This window comes from Musca vetustissima, unplaced genomic scaffold (genome assembly GCF_032173495.1).
Source record: "Musca vetustissima isolate MV318-11 ecotype Yass unplaced genomic scaffold, APGP_CSIRO_Mvet_v1 utg6387, whole genome shotgun sequence".
Taxonomy (NCBI): Eukaryota; Metazoa; Arthropoda; class Insecta; order Diptera; family Muscidae; genus Musca; species Musca vetustissima.
Genome location: NW_026880437.1, coordinates 245,845 through 260,809, shown reverse-complemented (window position 1 = coordinate 260,809; position 14,965 = coordinate 245,845).

Here is a 14,965-nt window from a genome sequence, read left to right as displayed (position 1 = left end):
CCTTCAGCTCGTCTATGAAAGACTCCCTTCAGCTCGTCTATGAAAGACTCCCTTCAGCTTGTCTATGAAAGACTCCCTTCAGCTCGCCTATAAAGACTTCCTTCAGCTCGTCTATAAAGACTCCCCTCAGCTCGTCTATGAAAGACTCCCCTCAGCTCGTCTATGAAAGACTCCTCGTCTATGAAAGACTCCCTTCAGCTCGTCTATGAAAGACTCCCTTCAGCTCGTCTATGAAAGACTCCCTTCAGCTTGTCTATGAAAGACTCCCTTCAGCTTGTCTATGAAAGACTTCCTTCAGCTCGTCTATAAAGACTTCCTTCAGCTCGTCTATAAAGACTCCCCTCAGCTCGTCTATGAAAGACTCCCTTCAGCTCGTCTATGAAAGACTCCCTTCAGCTCGTCTATGAAAGACTCCCTTCAGCTCGTCTATGAAAGACTCCCTTCAGCTCGTCTATGAAAGACTCCCTTCAGCTCGTCTATGAAAGACTCCCTTCAGCTCGTCTATGAAAGACTCCCTTCAGCTCGTCTATGAAAGACTCCCTTCAGCTCGTCTATGAAAGACTCCCTTCAGCTCGTCTATGAAAGACTCCCTTCAGCTCGTCTATGAAAGACTCCCTTCAGCTCGTCTATGAAAGACTCCCTTCAGCTCGTCTATGAAAGACTCCCTTCAGCTCGTCTATGAAAGACTCCCTTCAGCTCGTCTATGAAAGACTCCCTTCAGCTCGTCTATGAAAGACTCCCTTCAGCTCGTCTATGAAAGACTTGTCATGAACCTAAAATATGATTTTTGAACAGTGGAGTCAATATGACTTCTATTCACAGCGGGTGTTAATATGACTTCTATTGACAGCGGAGGTCAATATGACTTATAAATTATATGATTCTATTGCCCATAGTTCAATATGACATATAATAACCATGGGTCACTTTGACGTCTGCTGACTCTGGGTCAATATGATTTCTGTTGACCATGAATCAATAAGACTTCTATTGTCCATGGATCAATAAGACTTCTATTGACATTAGGTCAATATGACTTCTATTGGCCATAGATCAATAGGACTTCTATTGACCATGGATCAATATGACTTCTATTGATCATGGGTCAATATGATTTATAGTATGCATCGATCAATATTACTTCTATTGACCATGGATCAATATAACTTATTGACTATGGGACAATATGACTTAAATTGACCATGGTTTTAGTATGACTTGTATTGACTATTTGTCAAAATGACTTATGTTGACTATGGATCAAAACTACTTCTATTGATCAAGGCTCAATATCACTTCAATTGATCAAGGCTCAATATGACTTCTATTGATCATGGCTCAATATGACTTCTATTGATCATGGACCAATATGACTTTTAATAACCATAGATTACTATAACGTCAGTTGACTCTGGGTCAATATGATTTCTATTGACGCTAGGCCAATATAAATTTTATTGGACATAGATCTAAATGACTTCTTTTGAATATTGAAATATGACTTCAATATAACTTATTGACTAATGGTCAGTATGACTTCTATTGAGTATGGTTTTAATATGACTTCTTTTGTCAAAATGGCTTCTATTTACCATGGATTAATATGACATATATTGACCATGGATTAATATGTTATCTATTGACCATTGATCAACATGACTTCTATTGACTATCGGGCTCAATATGACTTCTATAGACTAGAAATAATAATTTTACCATGATTCTTTAATTTTGACCAATGTTCAGTATGACTTTGAGTCAATGAATTGAATATAGAATATAATTCCTATTGGATTGTTCAATATGACCCAATATGGTTCTTTTTTGACCATGTGTCATTATGATTTTTTCTGGCAATGGTACATCTATATTTTCCCTAGATTATATGACAGTTTTTATCGAATATTTTTTTCATAATGATATAAGTCATTGGTATCAGGATAGTTTGTCAGTCAAGTCAGTCTTGGACTGACTGTACATCAGTATTTTTTTTTAATCTCCGATATTTTTGTCTGTAAAATAAGCCATGTAAAAATGTCGGCAATGTTCTGTTTATAAATCATAAACAAGAATTCCATTCTCTTTAAATCTAATCATATTTTTTCTTCTAACTTACACCATCAACTACATGCTTATCTATTTCGACAAAAAAACCTTAATAACCATGTAATTATATTTCACAAAAAAAAAAACGCAGGCGATTAATAATCAGTACAAAACGAAATAAAAAAAAACAACAGCAACTAACCAACCAAGAGTAGGTCAATTGTCTGGCCAACAAACAACACAATACAAAAAGCCAAAACAGCATCTTCATGTTTATCTAACAATAAAACGAAACACAACTGATGAAGAAGAAGACGACAACTTCTTCTACTCTTTTTTCCTGGATTTTGTAGGCCAGAACAAAAATAACGTTTAGCGTTTAAATTTATGCAAAGCATGACATGTTCGCTTAAAATGCATAAATCAATTTCTCGTTTAGCTAAACTGAGTGCGAAGAAAGGTAAACAAAAAAATACATTTTTAAAAAACTACAAAAGAGCGGCGTAAGAGAAAATCCCGCCGACATGCATTTGCATCAATATTACAAAAACAGAAACAAACGAACAAAACGATCGGTCGCCAAATTTAAATTCAACGAAATCCTTGTTGAATTGCATTTCAATTCAAACGATTTGAAGGAGACGACGAAGAAGTTGAAGCATCTTCAAAGTGTGTTACTTTCATAAATTGCACGCCGCAGCCAACGAAATAGAGGTCATTAGGTGAAACTCATCTTCGGTTTTGGTGGCATATTTTTGTTATTTTCTTTTTGCTGTGAATGGTCTCTCTACTTTTAAGGAAGATATAACCCCCGCATTGTCGAACGTTTTGAGATAACTGTCGAATATTGTTTAACTTTATGTCAGTGGAGTGTGTCATCAGAGTTAAAGAGAGAGGGAAATATTAACACAGCCAACAAACAATGACATCGCCATAATCATCATCAATATTATCATCTTTGGAAAATACACTAGCCCATTACCCCATCTTCCTCCTCCATATCCTATATACATATGTATGCAATTGTGTGGATATTATCTTTTTTCTCTTTTTCTTGGCCCGTTTTTGTTGCTGTCTTCAGGTGTCATGCTGTTTTCACACAACCACACATAAATATTGGATAATTTCATTTTGTCACCTTTTATGCTTGCGGATTTCACCTTTCAACATCAATGGCGGAGTATGGAGTATCTATGGTTCTTTTTTGCAAAGTTGTCATTTGTTGTAAAATCACGATTTCAGTTTGTTTTGACAATTTATTTACACTAGCCATTGTTTGTTAGTTGGATTTTATTTTTTGTTGTTTATTCACGAGAAAAAATAACAAAAATTCCTTTATTGCTTTTTTGCCACTTATCTGCATTAGGATCTACATTTGACATTTTAACTGACACTGGTCAAAGTCCAGTGATATTTTAGTGTTTTTTATTATTTTTTGAGAAAGTTTTTGTAAATGAAATAAGTATAATATATAAAATACCATGATAAACAATATTCAATCGAAATCGCTTATGACGACAGTCAGGCAACCGGTGACATAGGGCAGAATATTTTTTCTTATGGATACCATCATGGTTTTATGGTATTTCTTAAAAATATGTCGTTATAAACGATTTCAAATGTATATAAATTATTTAAAATTTTACAAAAATAATATATACTATACCTTTATTTCCATTAAACTTGAAATTAATATTCTATTTTTTCTTTCTCTTTACAGGTAAGACAAGTCAAAATAATGTATTTCGTTAAAAACATATTTGGAAATTGTGGTAAGAAATATATGGGTACCCCAAAAATTACAGATTTTCTTGATCAGAATAAAATTCTATGTCTGTGAAAATAATGATAGAGCTCGATAATTTATAATAGTTTGTTTGATATTGCGATTTATTGCTCCTCGTTTGGTATACACAATCAAAACATAATCCGTATATGAATAGTGTTCAGAAAGTGTTGCCAATGATGGGATTTCTGCATTTTATGAATGTCAGAGAGAATGAAAAAAATTGATTTTATGTTTTCTTCTCCTTCGTTATCCCTTGCTTCGTTCCTTCTTATTTACTTACATGTCCATGTCCTGTGTCATTGGAAAAAGCATATACAAAGTTATTGTATTTATCATTTATATCGAAAAATTTTGGAAAATACGTATGCGAATTTTGCTACACCAATGTAGTGGTTGGAATGGAATGCATAACTAATCACAATTGAGTGAGAGGAAAGTCAGCGATTGTAAGCAACAACAACAGTAGTCAAAGCGGTTGCAAAAATAATAACCACCAAGTAAGGGGAGAGAACGATACCAAAGCAAAACACAGCCAAACAATGGTGGTGGTATTTTGCATCTGTTTTTGTCAAAAGAGAGAGAGAAAGAGAAAATGAGCGCAAATTGTGTTGAAGTACAACGAAGTAGGATAATAGTTGTCATGTAAATGAAATGTTTACATTTCTTTTTTTTTTTTTTTTTTTTTGAAAAAGTAGAGGCTTTCTCATGATTATAAGAATTTTTACATGTATTCAAATTGAGGTACAACTACAATATGGAAAAAATTTACTATGAATGAAATTATGCAAATAGTCATTAATATTCAAAAATTAAAACATTTACTGCGCAGCTTCCTTATAACATTTAGAGATTTTCGCCCACATAAAACCTTCTTCATATGAATTGGCTCTTATTTTATATTTCCGATTTTCTTGAATGGAAAATTTCCCTTCAAAAAATAATTAATATCGGTTCATGTCTGATTATGGTCCCCTTGTAACGATACCCAGTTTTTTTAGAATGTTTAGGGGTTTCAACGTAATTGACTGTAAAATGGTATTTATGTGTACTAGTACTAATAGTTCTTGATCCCCGATTTTCGGTATTTTGAGGATTTGAATGTCCACATGAAAATGGAGGACATACTAAGTTCGACCCCGCTGAACGTAATGATGTTTTTGCCTGGTTTTATAAATTTAAAATTTATCGTACTGAAATAAAGATAAACTCGGGCACATATTCTTATGAAAAAAGCGGCCGAATCGGATGTATAAACGAGTTTGTTTTCTAAATAACATTATTGAATCCGGTGCTTACTGAGCTCAAACTTAATCTTTATATGATTTGGTTTGAAATCGTTTCAGATTTAGATATAGCTCGCATATATATGTACTGAAGTTACTGTATCATAACGTGTGTCAAGTTTTGTTGAAATTGGTTCAGATTTGGATATAGCTCTCATATATATTTTCATACGATTTTAAGTAAATGGTGCACCAAAGTCCTCATGTTTCGAAATTTTGCACAGCGTATAAAACTGAGTAGCGAGTGACGTAATTGCGTTTTGTAGAAATCCATACGTAGCATATATATATATTGAAGGGTATCATATTATATAATCGGCCCGTCCGACTTTACTACTTACATCACTGGGTTTTGTTTTTACTCTGGAATTGTCTAGCTTATTAGCATTTTTATCAGTTTTGAAAGCAAATTCCATAATATTGTCATCATCATAAATCTACATTCTCCTAACAAGTGTCTCGAACTGATAAACAATTTTCATATATGATTGTATTTAAATTTAAAAAAAAATATATATACACAACATAAATTTTCTTGACATACAAGGTTGTCTGAGTGTCACTTTTATTGGGTTACCAAAAAAAAAAAAAATAATCAAGAAACCCCAAACATAATAATTTTTTCAGCACAAATCCCTCTTGAAAAAAGAGCCGATATTTATTAACATAATTTGGTGAAACGATAACCTTCAGATGTTTATAATTCATTTCGAATGTTGTTTGTTTTATGTTTTGTAGAAGTTGTAATAATTATGTTCTTACTTAATAGTTTGGCTGTAATAAATTATTTTTTGTTTTTGCTTTTTCTTTTTCTTTATGTTTTTTATGCTCTAGACAACAATATTAGTGTCTTATTAGTGTTTAGCTACTTGAATTACAAGCAAGAAAATTATAGAAAAAAATAAAAAACATGATGTCTTAGTTAACAAAGTGGCTGACAGTAGCCATAATAGCCAAATATCCAACATAAAACACTTGTATGACCACAAACATTAAAAACCGCTAAATCTATTACAAGGCAACATAAGTCTAATACTTTGCCGATGAATGTCAGACAATTCCTTTAACAAATTTCAATTATTTTCCACTTTTTTCGTAATTGCTTGGCATTTTTTAGTGCAAATTCAAACCAAGCGAAAAAAGAAACAGAACGCAGACGGTATTTTTTGGGTGTGTTAACTGCAATTGCTTGGTTGGCGATGTAAACATTGAAAAGTAAATATCACAACTGGCCAGTTTAAATGGAATATAAACAACAACAACAACAATTACACACACAAATAAAAAGCAGGTGTTGCGATTTTTATGAAAACCCGCCATTCATTCAAACTGAAAAACAAACACTATTTTGCATTTTCATAAATTCCTAATTAAATAGCTCAAGCTCAGAAATACACCAATTCAAAATCTAGTTCGCAATTGGTCAAATTGCAAAGAATAAATCATGTAACCTAATACATGTCCGTCTGTCCATCCAACCAACACTAGACAGACTCGTTAGAATAAGAAACAACAAAATAACGTTTATTTTAATAATTTGTTTTGTTTTTCTTATTGTTGCCATCGAAATGATTGAAGTACATGTCCATGCACAAATTCTACAGAAATAGAATTTTGAAGTTCAAAATTAACATATTGTTTGACTTGACCTCCTTTTCGTACTTAAGAATCACGCCTTTTATGTAAGCTATCATAACAGAACTTTTTTTTGAGTACTTGCCTTTTTTCTATTGTTGTTAACTCTGTTGTTGGCCTGGTCTGAATATCTTGCTGACTATGTGTGTGCCCGCTCAACGAATGTATTCTGTCTTATGATTGCTCCCCCATGTATTATTGTTGCTGTTTATGTTTTGGTTTTTTCTCTTTCAAATTTTATTTCATTTAAATGTTGCGTCGTCGTGTTGTGGTGTGGTGCCAACCCATTTGTGAATATGGCCATAATGCCCATGAGTATGGTTTTGGCGTGACATCTAACACGAGCCTCTTGTTAAAAAGATTCTGGCCACTACCCAGCATACCAATTATTTGGGACAGCTGAGTCGTACGGTTGGTCGTACGCTCGCAAAATAAAAGAATGTTATGATTGTGTGTTATACGGATTGCAATCACTGAAGAAGTTTTGAATATTAAGGTAACACAAGATTCTAGTGGAGATTTATATATGTATACCCTTCAAATTCATTTTGAATAAGTCTTAGAACTTCAATTTCCATTTCAAAGAATCGATGTTATAAATATTCAAAAATATCGCTTTGAAATTTCAAGTAAAATTTTTAAAAATTCATGTGATGGAAGGATCTTATGGCGCCTGTAGAGTTTCTTAAAATTGCTGGTGTGTTTTTCTAAAAGCTAAAATCGATTAATCCAAAGAAATCCAAATTGAAATCCTGTATTTTAACAATTATTTATGGTACAAACTAGGTTAAATCAGATTGTATTTTTTTTAATTATTACCCCCAAATATTCAATATTTATGGTATTGTAGACAACCGAATTGGCTGTGATTTTGCATTTTCTTCCTATCAAAAATTATTAATATAAGTCCTCTTCCATAATAATGGTATCTCCTATGTTTCGATAATTTGGGAGTTTGGACACGTTTCTCATGTCCCTCCGATATTTGCGGATTATAAACGTTTTCCACCAAATTGAATATTTTAGGTTTTCATTGGACCGAAAATCATCCTACCAAAAATGTGCCATAGCAGAACATTTTTTGACCCTTGGTGCATCATTTGCTTAAAATCGGAAATATATATATATGTGAGCTATACGTAAATTTGAACCGATTTCAACAAAACTTGACACACATTAGACTACACTATCTTCAGTACGTTTTACAACATTTTGTGGCAATTGGCCTAACTTTAGGTCTTTGATGCACCATTTACTTTAAAACGGATGAAAATATATATGGGAACTATATCTAAATCTGAACCCATTTGAACCAAACTTTACACGCGGCCTAACTTTGGGTCTTTGGTGTACCATTTACTTAAAATAGGACGAAAATATATATTGGAGCTATATCCAAAACTGAACCGATTTCAACAAAACTTTACACCCGCTAGACTGTAGTAATCAAATTTAATCCAATTCGAGTCATAAATTCGACCTGTACTTTATTTACAATTTAACATGGAGGGACGGACATGAACAAATCGTCTCAGAAAGTGATTCTATGCATATTCTCCAAAGGAACCATATGTCTGTTACAAACATAATTACAGAGACATAATACCCTGTACCACAGGGTATAAATACTGATTTAAAACAGGATCCACTTTTTGAACTTTATTCAGCGTATATCGTATACTCAAATTGATCTAGGTTAGATTGCCGAATACGCTATGTGGTCTGCGTAGGTGAGGTCCCAATCAGGTCTTTGGTCGAAATCTGATCTTACATTCGCTTATATCGAATTTTCAAAATGTTGTCCCATTTTTCTTGTAAGAGATTTCATAAGTAGTGGACCAATGGTTTTTATTTAAAACATGATCCGTGATTCGAGGGTTTTTATGAGATCAGATATTTCTGTCGTGAGTTATGAAGAATAGACTCATCACCATTAAAGCTGAGAGTATAGAAATGTTCTAAATAACTTTCTTCAGGTACTGTATGTATAAGTACATGTCTCAGACCATGATCGGAAAAAACAGCAAACAACATCTGTACATAGGATGTGTTGATGTTGGTTTAGTTAATCATTGTTTTTCAGATAATGGACTGCTGTATGTTGTCCTTCATTATGGGAGTTGACACCTATCGTTGCCTAGAAACAACGCCATCATGAATTTTGAGCTTTGGTTGAGGTCCTTGCTTATTTAGTGCTGTTATTTTGCACTCGGTGGCGCTATGGCCTGCCATTAATACATTGTGTTATTCTCACGTGTTGATGCCCAGGTTTACTATTCGAATGCCATTTCAACTAAAAGAGAATGAATGTATCTCTTTACAAGAATTCGAAAACCACTTTGAACCCGATACACATCGGTTTAAGTCTAGCACACTGTCCACTGCACTAGGCCACACCAATTTAATGCTGTCGTTTTCTTCTCGGTGGCGCTATGTCCACATTGTGTTATCCTCACGTGTTGATGCCGAGGTTTGTTATCAGAATGCCAGGGGATTTTGGATACATTTCTACTAATAGAAAACCTCTTTGAAATAATTTGTCCTTCCGCGCTGGAATTTGAACCCGGTGCACATCGGTTTAAGTCTAGCACACTATCCATTACAATAGGCCACTCCAGGATATATTTTTTTTGGGTTTTTTAATAAAATACCTTCTCTGGTCTTCTTTAAAACTACTATAGACATAATATCTTCGGGATTAACATTTTTGGGGTTTCTAAAAGAAGAAGGCCTTCTTTCGATTGGACAAAAGCTTTTTCAAAATTATTTAGATTTACTTCCAGATAAAAATATTCATGTATTCTTTAAAAGAACAAATATTTTCTCATATCATCAGACTTTAAATTTGTAATGGAGGGGTTATAGCCACTTATTGAGGGACAAAAAAGCCATCTTCATAATTTTCTACAAAAAAATCTACCAAACTTTCTAAATATTTTTTATCTGAAAGATCACAACTTGATATAGTTTTGGTTTTTGTTTTTGAAAAATATTGTCGGGTTTTTGAAAAAAGTTCGCCTACGAAACATAGTTTTTACTGACGCGGTTTGCGTTACCCACTGTAGCTCGAAAACCCTCTATTATATCATCCTTAAGCGAAATTGAATTAAAAAAGCGGACACTGGTTTTATCTGTGTAATAATCCGACAAAACGTATTAACATGGAATCTTACGAGCTACAGTGGGCACCGCAACGGATTCTTATTGTTGATACTCATATTTCACCCACGTTTTGTCCGATATACTCAGTTTTAGACCTCTAATTTGTGACAGAATACAAACATTATTGGAAATTTTTTTTCATTATTGGGAAATTTTAATTCCCCTTCCTAAATTAATGAATTTGAGATCACTTTTCCCAATTTCCATCATTTATATCAGTGGTGGACATAACAAAATTGAGCACAAGTTTGGGTGAGCGTTCTATTTGGGTAAGCGTTCTGTTAATCATTAAAAACGACTGACGAAAAGAGAAAAAAGAGAATGCGTGTTTAACCATCGACACTCAGTTACGGTAGCGTGTATGGCCGACCATGCCTGATTTATTCCCATTACCCAAAAAATTTATGAAGTAGGTGAAATAATAAAAAAATAATAAATTAAAAAAATTCCTATTTCATTATTAGGACACTTCCCAGACCATTTTTTCTGAAGTAAACATATACCCAATAAAATGTTCTAATTTTTTTTACTCAATGGTCAATTTGACTCCTATGATAATTAAAAAAGGTTATTCGCTTATTCGTAGGCCCTATCCCTTCTTTGTCTTCATTTTCCTAAAATTGGGTTCATAATTGCGGCCAATAATGTGGCTAGAAAAGGGACAATAATAAATTGATTGGCCCGAAAACCTTTGAGGTCATTTTAAATACAAAAATAGGTAATTTTTAACGACATTATCCTTATTATAAATTATAAATGTGATGGCATACAATATTAATATTCAGCTGTCTATATTTACTGTTTTTTAAATATGAATAATCATATCTAAAAATATTCAAGCAAGGTTTGGTTCTTAAGTCTTTTGTTGTGACGAGCCAGTGTGTGTAGTTTGAAGATGCACCATTGCATGACTAGTCATTTTTTCCCCTCCAATATTTAAAATTTTCCCATGAAATTAAAAACATACAAATTTGCGATGTTTTATATTTTTTTGTTGTTGTTTTTGTTTTTATCTACTCCAAGTTTCCCGCCAATCATACAATTCAATGTTTACTCTACTCACAATATTATGAGAAAACATATAATTATGCACTGAAAAAAAAAACAACTAAAACCAAAAGGTACAACACAATGAAAAATGGCACATCATATTAAATAATTTTTAACATACATTTATTAACCCTACGGTCAATAACCAAAAAAGTATACGTAGATCAATAACCGTGGTACATTTGTACCCATCCAAAGATAGCTCTGTAACTCATTAAAAAATTGGACTATCGTGAGATTTTTTGTTTTAAATTAGTCTATACGGATCTGAGTATGGATGTAGGAACTCAAAATTATATATACATTAAAATAATATATATTTAAATCCATGCTTAAATGATAATCTATCTAAAACAATCATAGTAAATTCGTTATATCTTTCGAATGGGTTAAGCTTTTTTAGTTATTTTTTTAATGGGATTTTATTTTGGTGTTCCTCAACCCCAAGGTAGTTTCTGATTTCCACGAGTCGCCCTGATGGCCCCATGTTGTCTAGGGCCACAAAAATTTGCAGAGGGGTTGAGGAACACCTAAATAAGATCCCAATAAAAAAGTAACTAAAAAAGCTTAACCCATTCGAAAGCTATAACGAATTTACTATGATTGTTTTAGATAGATTATCATTTAAGCATGGATTTAAATATATATTATTTTAATGTATATATAATTTTGAGTTCCTACATCTAGATTAGTCAAATTTTTTAATGAGTTACAGAGCTATCTTTGGATGGGTACAAATGTACCACGGTTATTGATCTACGTAGGTAATAACTTTTAAAAATTGTAAAAAATATATATATGGAAAATTTTTATAATTTTTTTCTTCGATTATGTGTGAAAATACCTCAAGAATGATTCCTAAAAATTTGATCCAAATATCACCATTATTAAAAAATTTACAACGTTTTTATTCAAAAAAAGGTACAAATGTACCCGGTTATTGACCGTAGGGTTAAACAAACAAACAAACAAAAAAAACAATGTTGGTAAACTTAACAGAAGTGCCTTCACATAAACAAACTGCCTTCACTGTGTAGACAAACTGTGGCAGTCACAGCAGCTACTTAATACAATAAGGGCAAAGTTCAGCAAACTGGCAATGGTTTATTTCGTTTTTTTTCTCATAAGGCACAGGAAAAAGGAGAAGCCAGAAATCTGAAAATACTGGCAATATAATGAACAGCTATGGCGGATTTTTGAAAAAAAGTTTCCCTTGCCCCGAAAATAAAATCCAAGGAGTTGTGGAAACAACAAACAGCAAAATCCTAACAAAAGTCTATACCATTGTAATGTCAGTTATTTTTTTTCAATTTTTTGGTGATAGTTTAAATGCCACTAGGCATTATTTACTTTATATTATTCACAAAGCAAAACGACCAGACAAAAGAAGGATAAATAAAAGTCAACATCTTTACATAAGTCGTAGAGGGATGGGGGAGGACAGGCCAAAATCATAAAACCCAAAACCAAGGCGAACCGATATAACACCAACAAGATTCTCCAACAAAACGTCAGCCAGGTTTTGTTGTTGGATTTTTTGTTATGACAATGCCATACAGGTGCAGTACCAGTTGCCTGCCACTACCGTGAGTTCAATTTAACATTTGTGCCTAGCTCTTGAAAAGAAAAAACCAACAAGAAACCACTTAAAAAGTTTTTTTATTATTTCGGTTTCTTTCACAGATATATTAGTGACATATTTTTCTTAGTTGGAGTTATTTTTCCTCCAGTCGACATTTTTTTCTCCCAAGTTTTTTTTTAATACAAATGACCAGACATTTAATATGCAAAGAAACTTAATAATTGCTGTACAATTGAGTTTTATTTTGCAAAAGGTGTACTATGGGTATTAGACGAGCAACCACCACGTTGCATGTGTCCAGCCATGCCTGCCTCAAGTGTCTTGCATTTTTTCTGTTTTTTGTAGTTGAAATCTTCAACGGTATTGGGGATTGTAAAATTAATAATTTTGGCCTCGCATGGCATACAAAAAACGGAGAACCTAAAGTTGTTGACTTAAATGACTTGGTCATTCTAAAGTCTTATACTAATAGCAATAGCGTATTTTGTACTAATAACAATAATAATTTGTTTCGTATTCAAGTTTTCATATATTGGTGTCGTACAAATAATGTCATGATGTCGAACGTTGTGGTGAATACGCATTGGTGTATTAGTATAGTCCATTTTTTTTTTTTACTTTTTCAATACAATAGCAATAACGGCAATGACTATCAATTTGCAATTATTATGCATTGAACACATATACACACACATACAAATGTTATTTTAATTGTGTGTCATATTATTGTTGGAAAATTACAATGGTTTCGTTGATTCTCAACGAGTTCACAGTCCAAAGTCTTGCCAGAGTTTAAACTGTCTGCTGACCAAGTGACATAATGATGGACATTTGAGACTTCGTCTTTGTCTGGTAAATATCAGAATTTCTTCTTTAAAAATATTTTTGTAATTAAATACTTTTTGTCATTTAAAAAAGTGAGATACTTTGTGAGATAGTTTTTTCTAGCTTTAATACGATTGGATTTCTTCTTTAAAAATATTTTTCTAGGCGTGGTTTTCTTCAAGAAATATTTTTTCTTGGCGTGGTTTTCTTCAAGAAATATTTTTTCTTGGCGTGGTTTTCTTCAAGAAATATTTTTTCTAGGCGTGGCTGCCTGTAAGAAATATTTTTCTAGGTGCGGTTTTCTTTAAGAAATATATTTTCTTGGTGCGATTTTCTTCAAGAAATATCTTTTCTTGGTGCGATTTTCTTCAAGAAATATCTTTTCTTGGTGCGATTTTCTTCAAGAAATATCTTTTCTTGGTGCGATTTTCTTCAAGAAATATTTTTTTCTGGGTTTTCTTCAAGGTTTTCTTCAATAAATATTTTATCTAGGCATGGTTTTCTTCAAGAAATATTTTTTAGGCGTGGTTTTTTTAAGAATTTTTTTTTTCTGGGCGTGGTTTTCTTCAAGAAATATTTTTTAGGCGTGGTTTTCTTCAAGAAATATTTTTTATACGTGGTTTTCTTCAAGAAATATTTTTTATGCGTGGTTTTCTTCATGAAATTTTTTTTCTGGGCGTGGTTTTCTTCAAGACTTTTTTCTGGGTGTGGTTTTCTTCAAGAAATATTTTCCTAGGAGTGGTTTTCTTCCAAAAATATTTTTTCTAGGCATGGTTTTCTTCAAGAAATATTTTTCCAGTCATGGTTTTCTTCAAGAAATATTTTTTCTAGGCGTAGTTTTCTTCAAGGCGTCTGCAAAAAATATTTTTTCTAGACAAGGTTTTCTTCAAGAAATATTTTTTTAGGCAAGGTTTTCTTCAAGAAATATTTTTTCTAGGCGTAATTGTCTGCAAGGAATATTTTTTCGAAATTACTTGTCGCTGCCTCAGAAGCGGGGACATCATTCAAACATATTTTTTTCGGGTTCTCCATAGTATTTTCTCAAGATACTAGGGCGTAGGGCATATTCGCTGGAGACCCGAGGAATGTGACGTTAAATAAAAATATGTTTTTTTCTACAGATTCGCAAGTCTCAATAGACGTATAAACCTTAAAATTTTATTCTCAAGGTCTGAGTGTCCGGACCAAATTGAAAATATTTTCTGAAGGACAAAAAAGGGATTAAACATCTTAGTTATAAATTTCTCAACGCTTAAGAGGTATTGACATCAGATAATAATTTTCATTTAAAGCCAAGAGGCGTGGGCATTAAAAATATGTTATTAAGGTGCAAGGTTGTTGACATAAAAATAATTCTCAAAACTAATTGACGTTTTCACAAGATAAAACTATATTTTCAAATCTCAATAGTCGTAGTCCCTGGGGAAAAATTTGCCCAGTATGCAAACGACGTGAAACCCCGAAACAAATATATTTTCAAAGCTCAAAAGGCATGGCTATCTTTAAAAGTACATTCTCCGGCTTGGTCACTAAATAAAATTTATTTTAAGACCATGCGTTTTGAACATAAAACATACATATATTCTCTAAGCT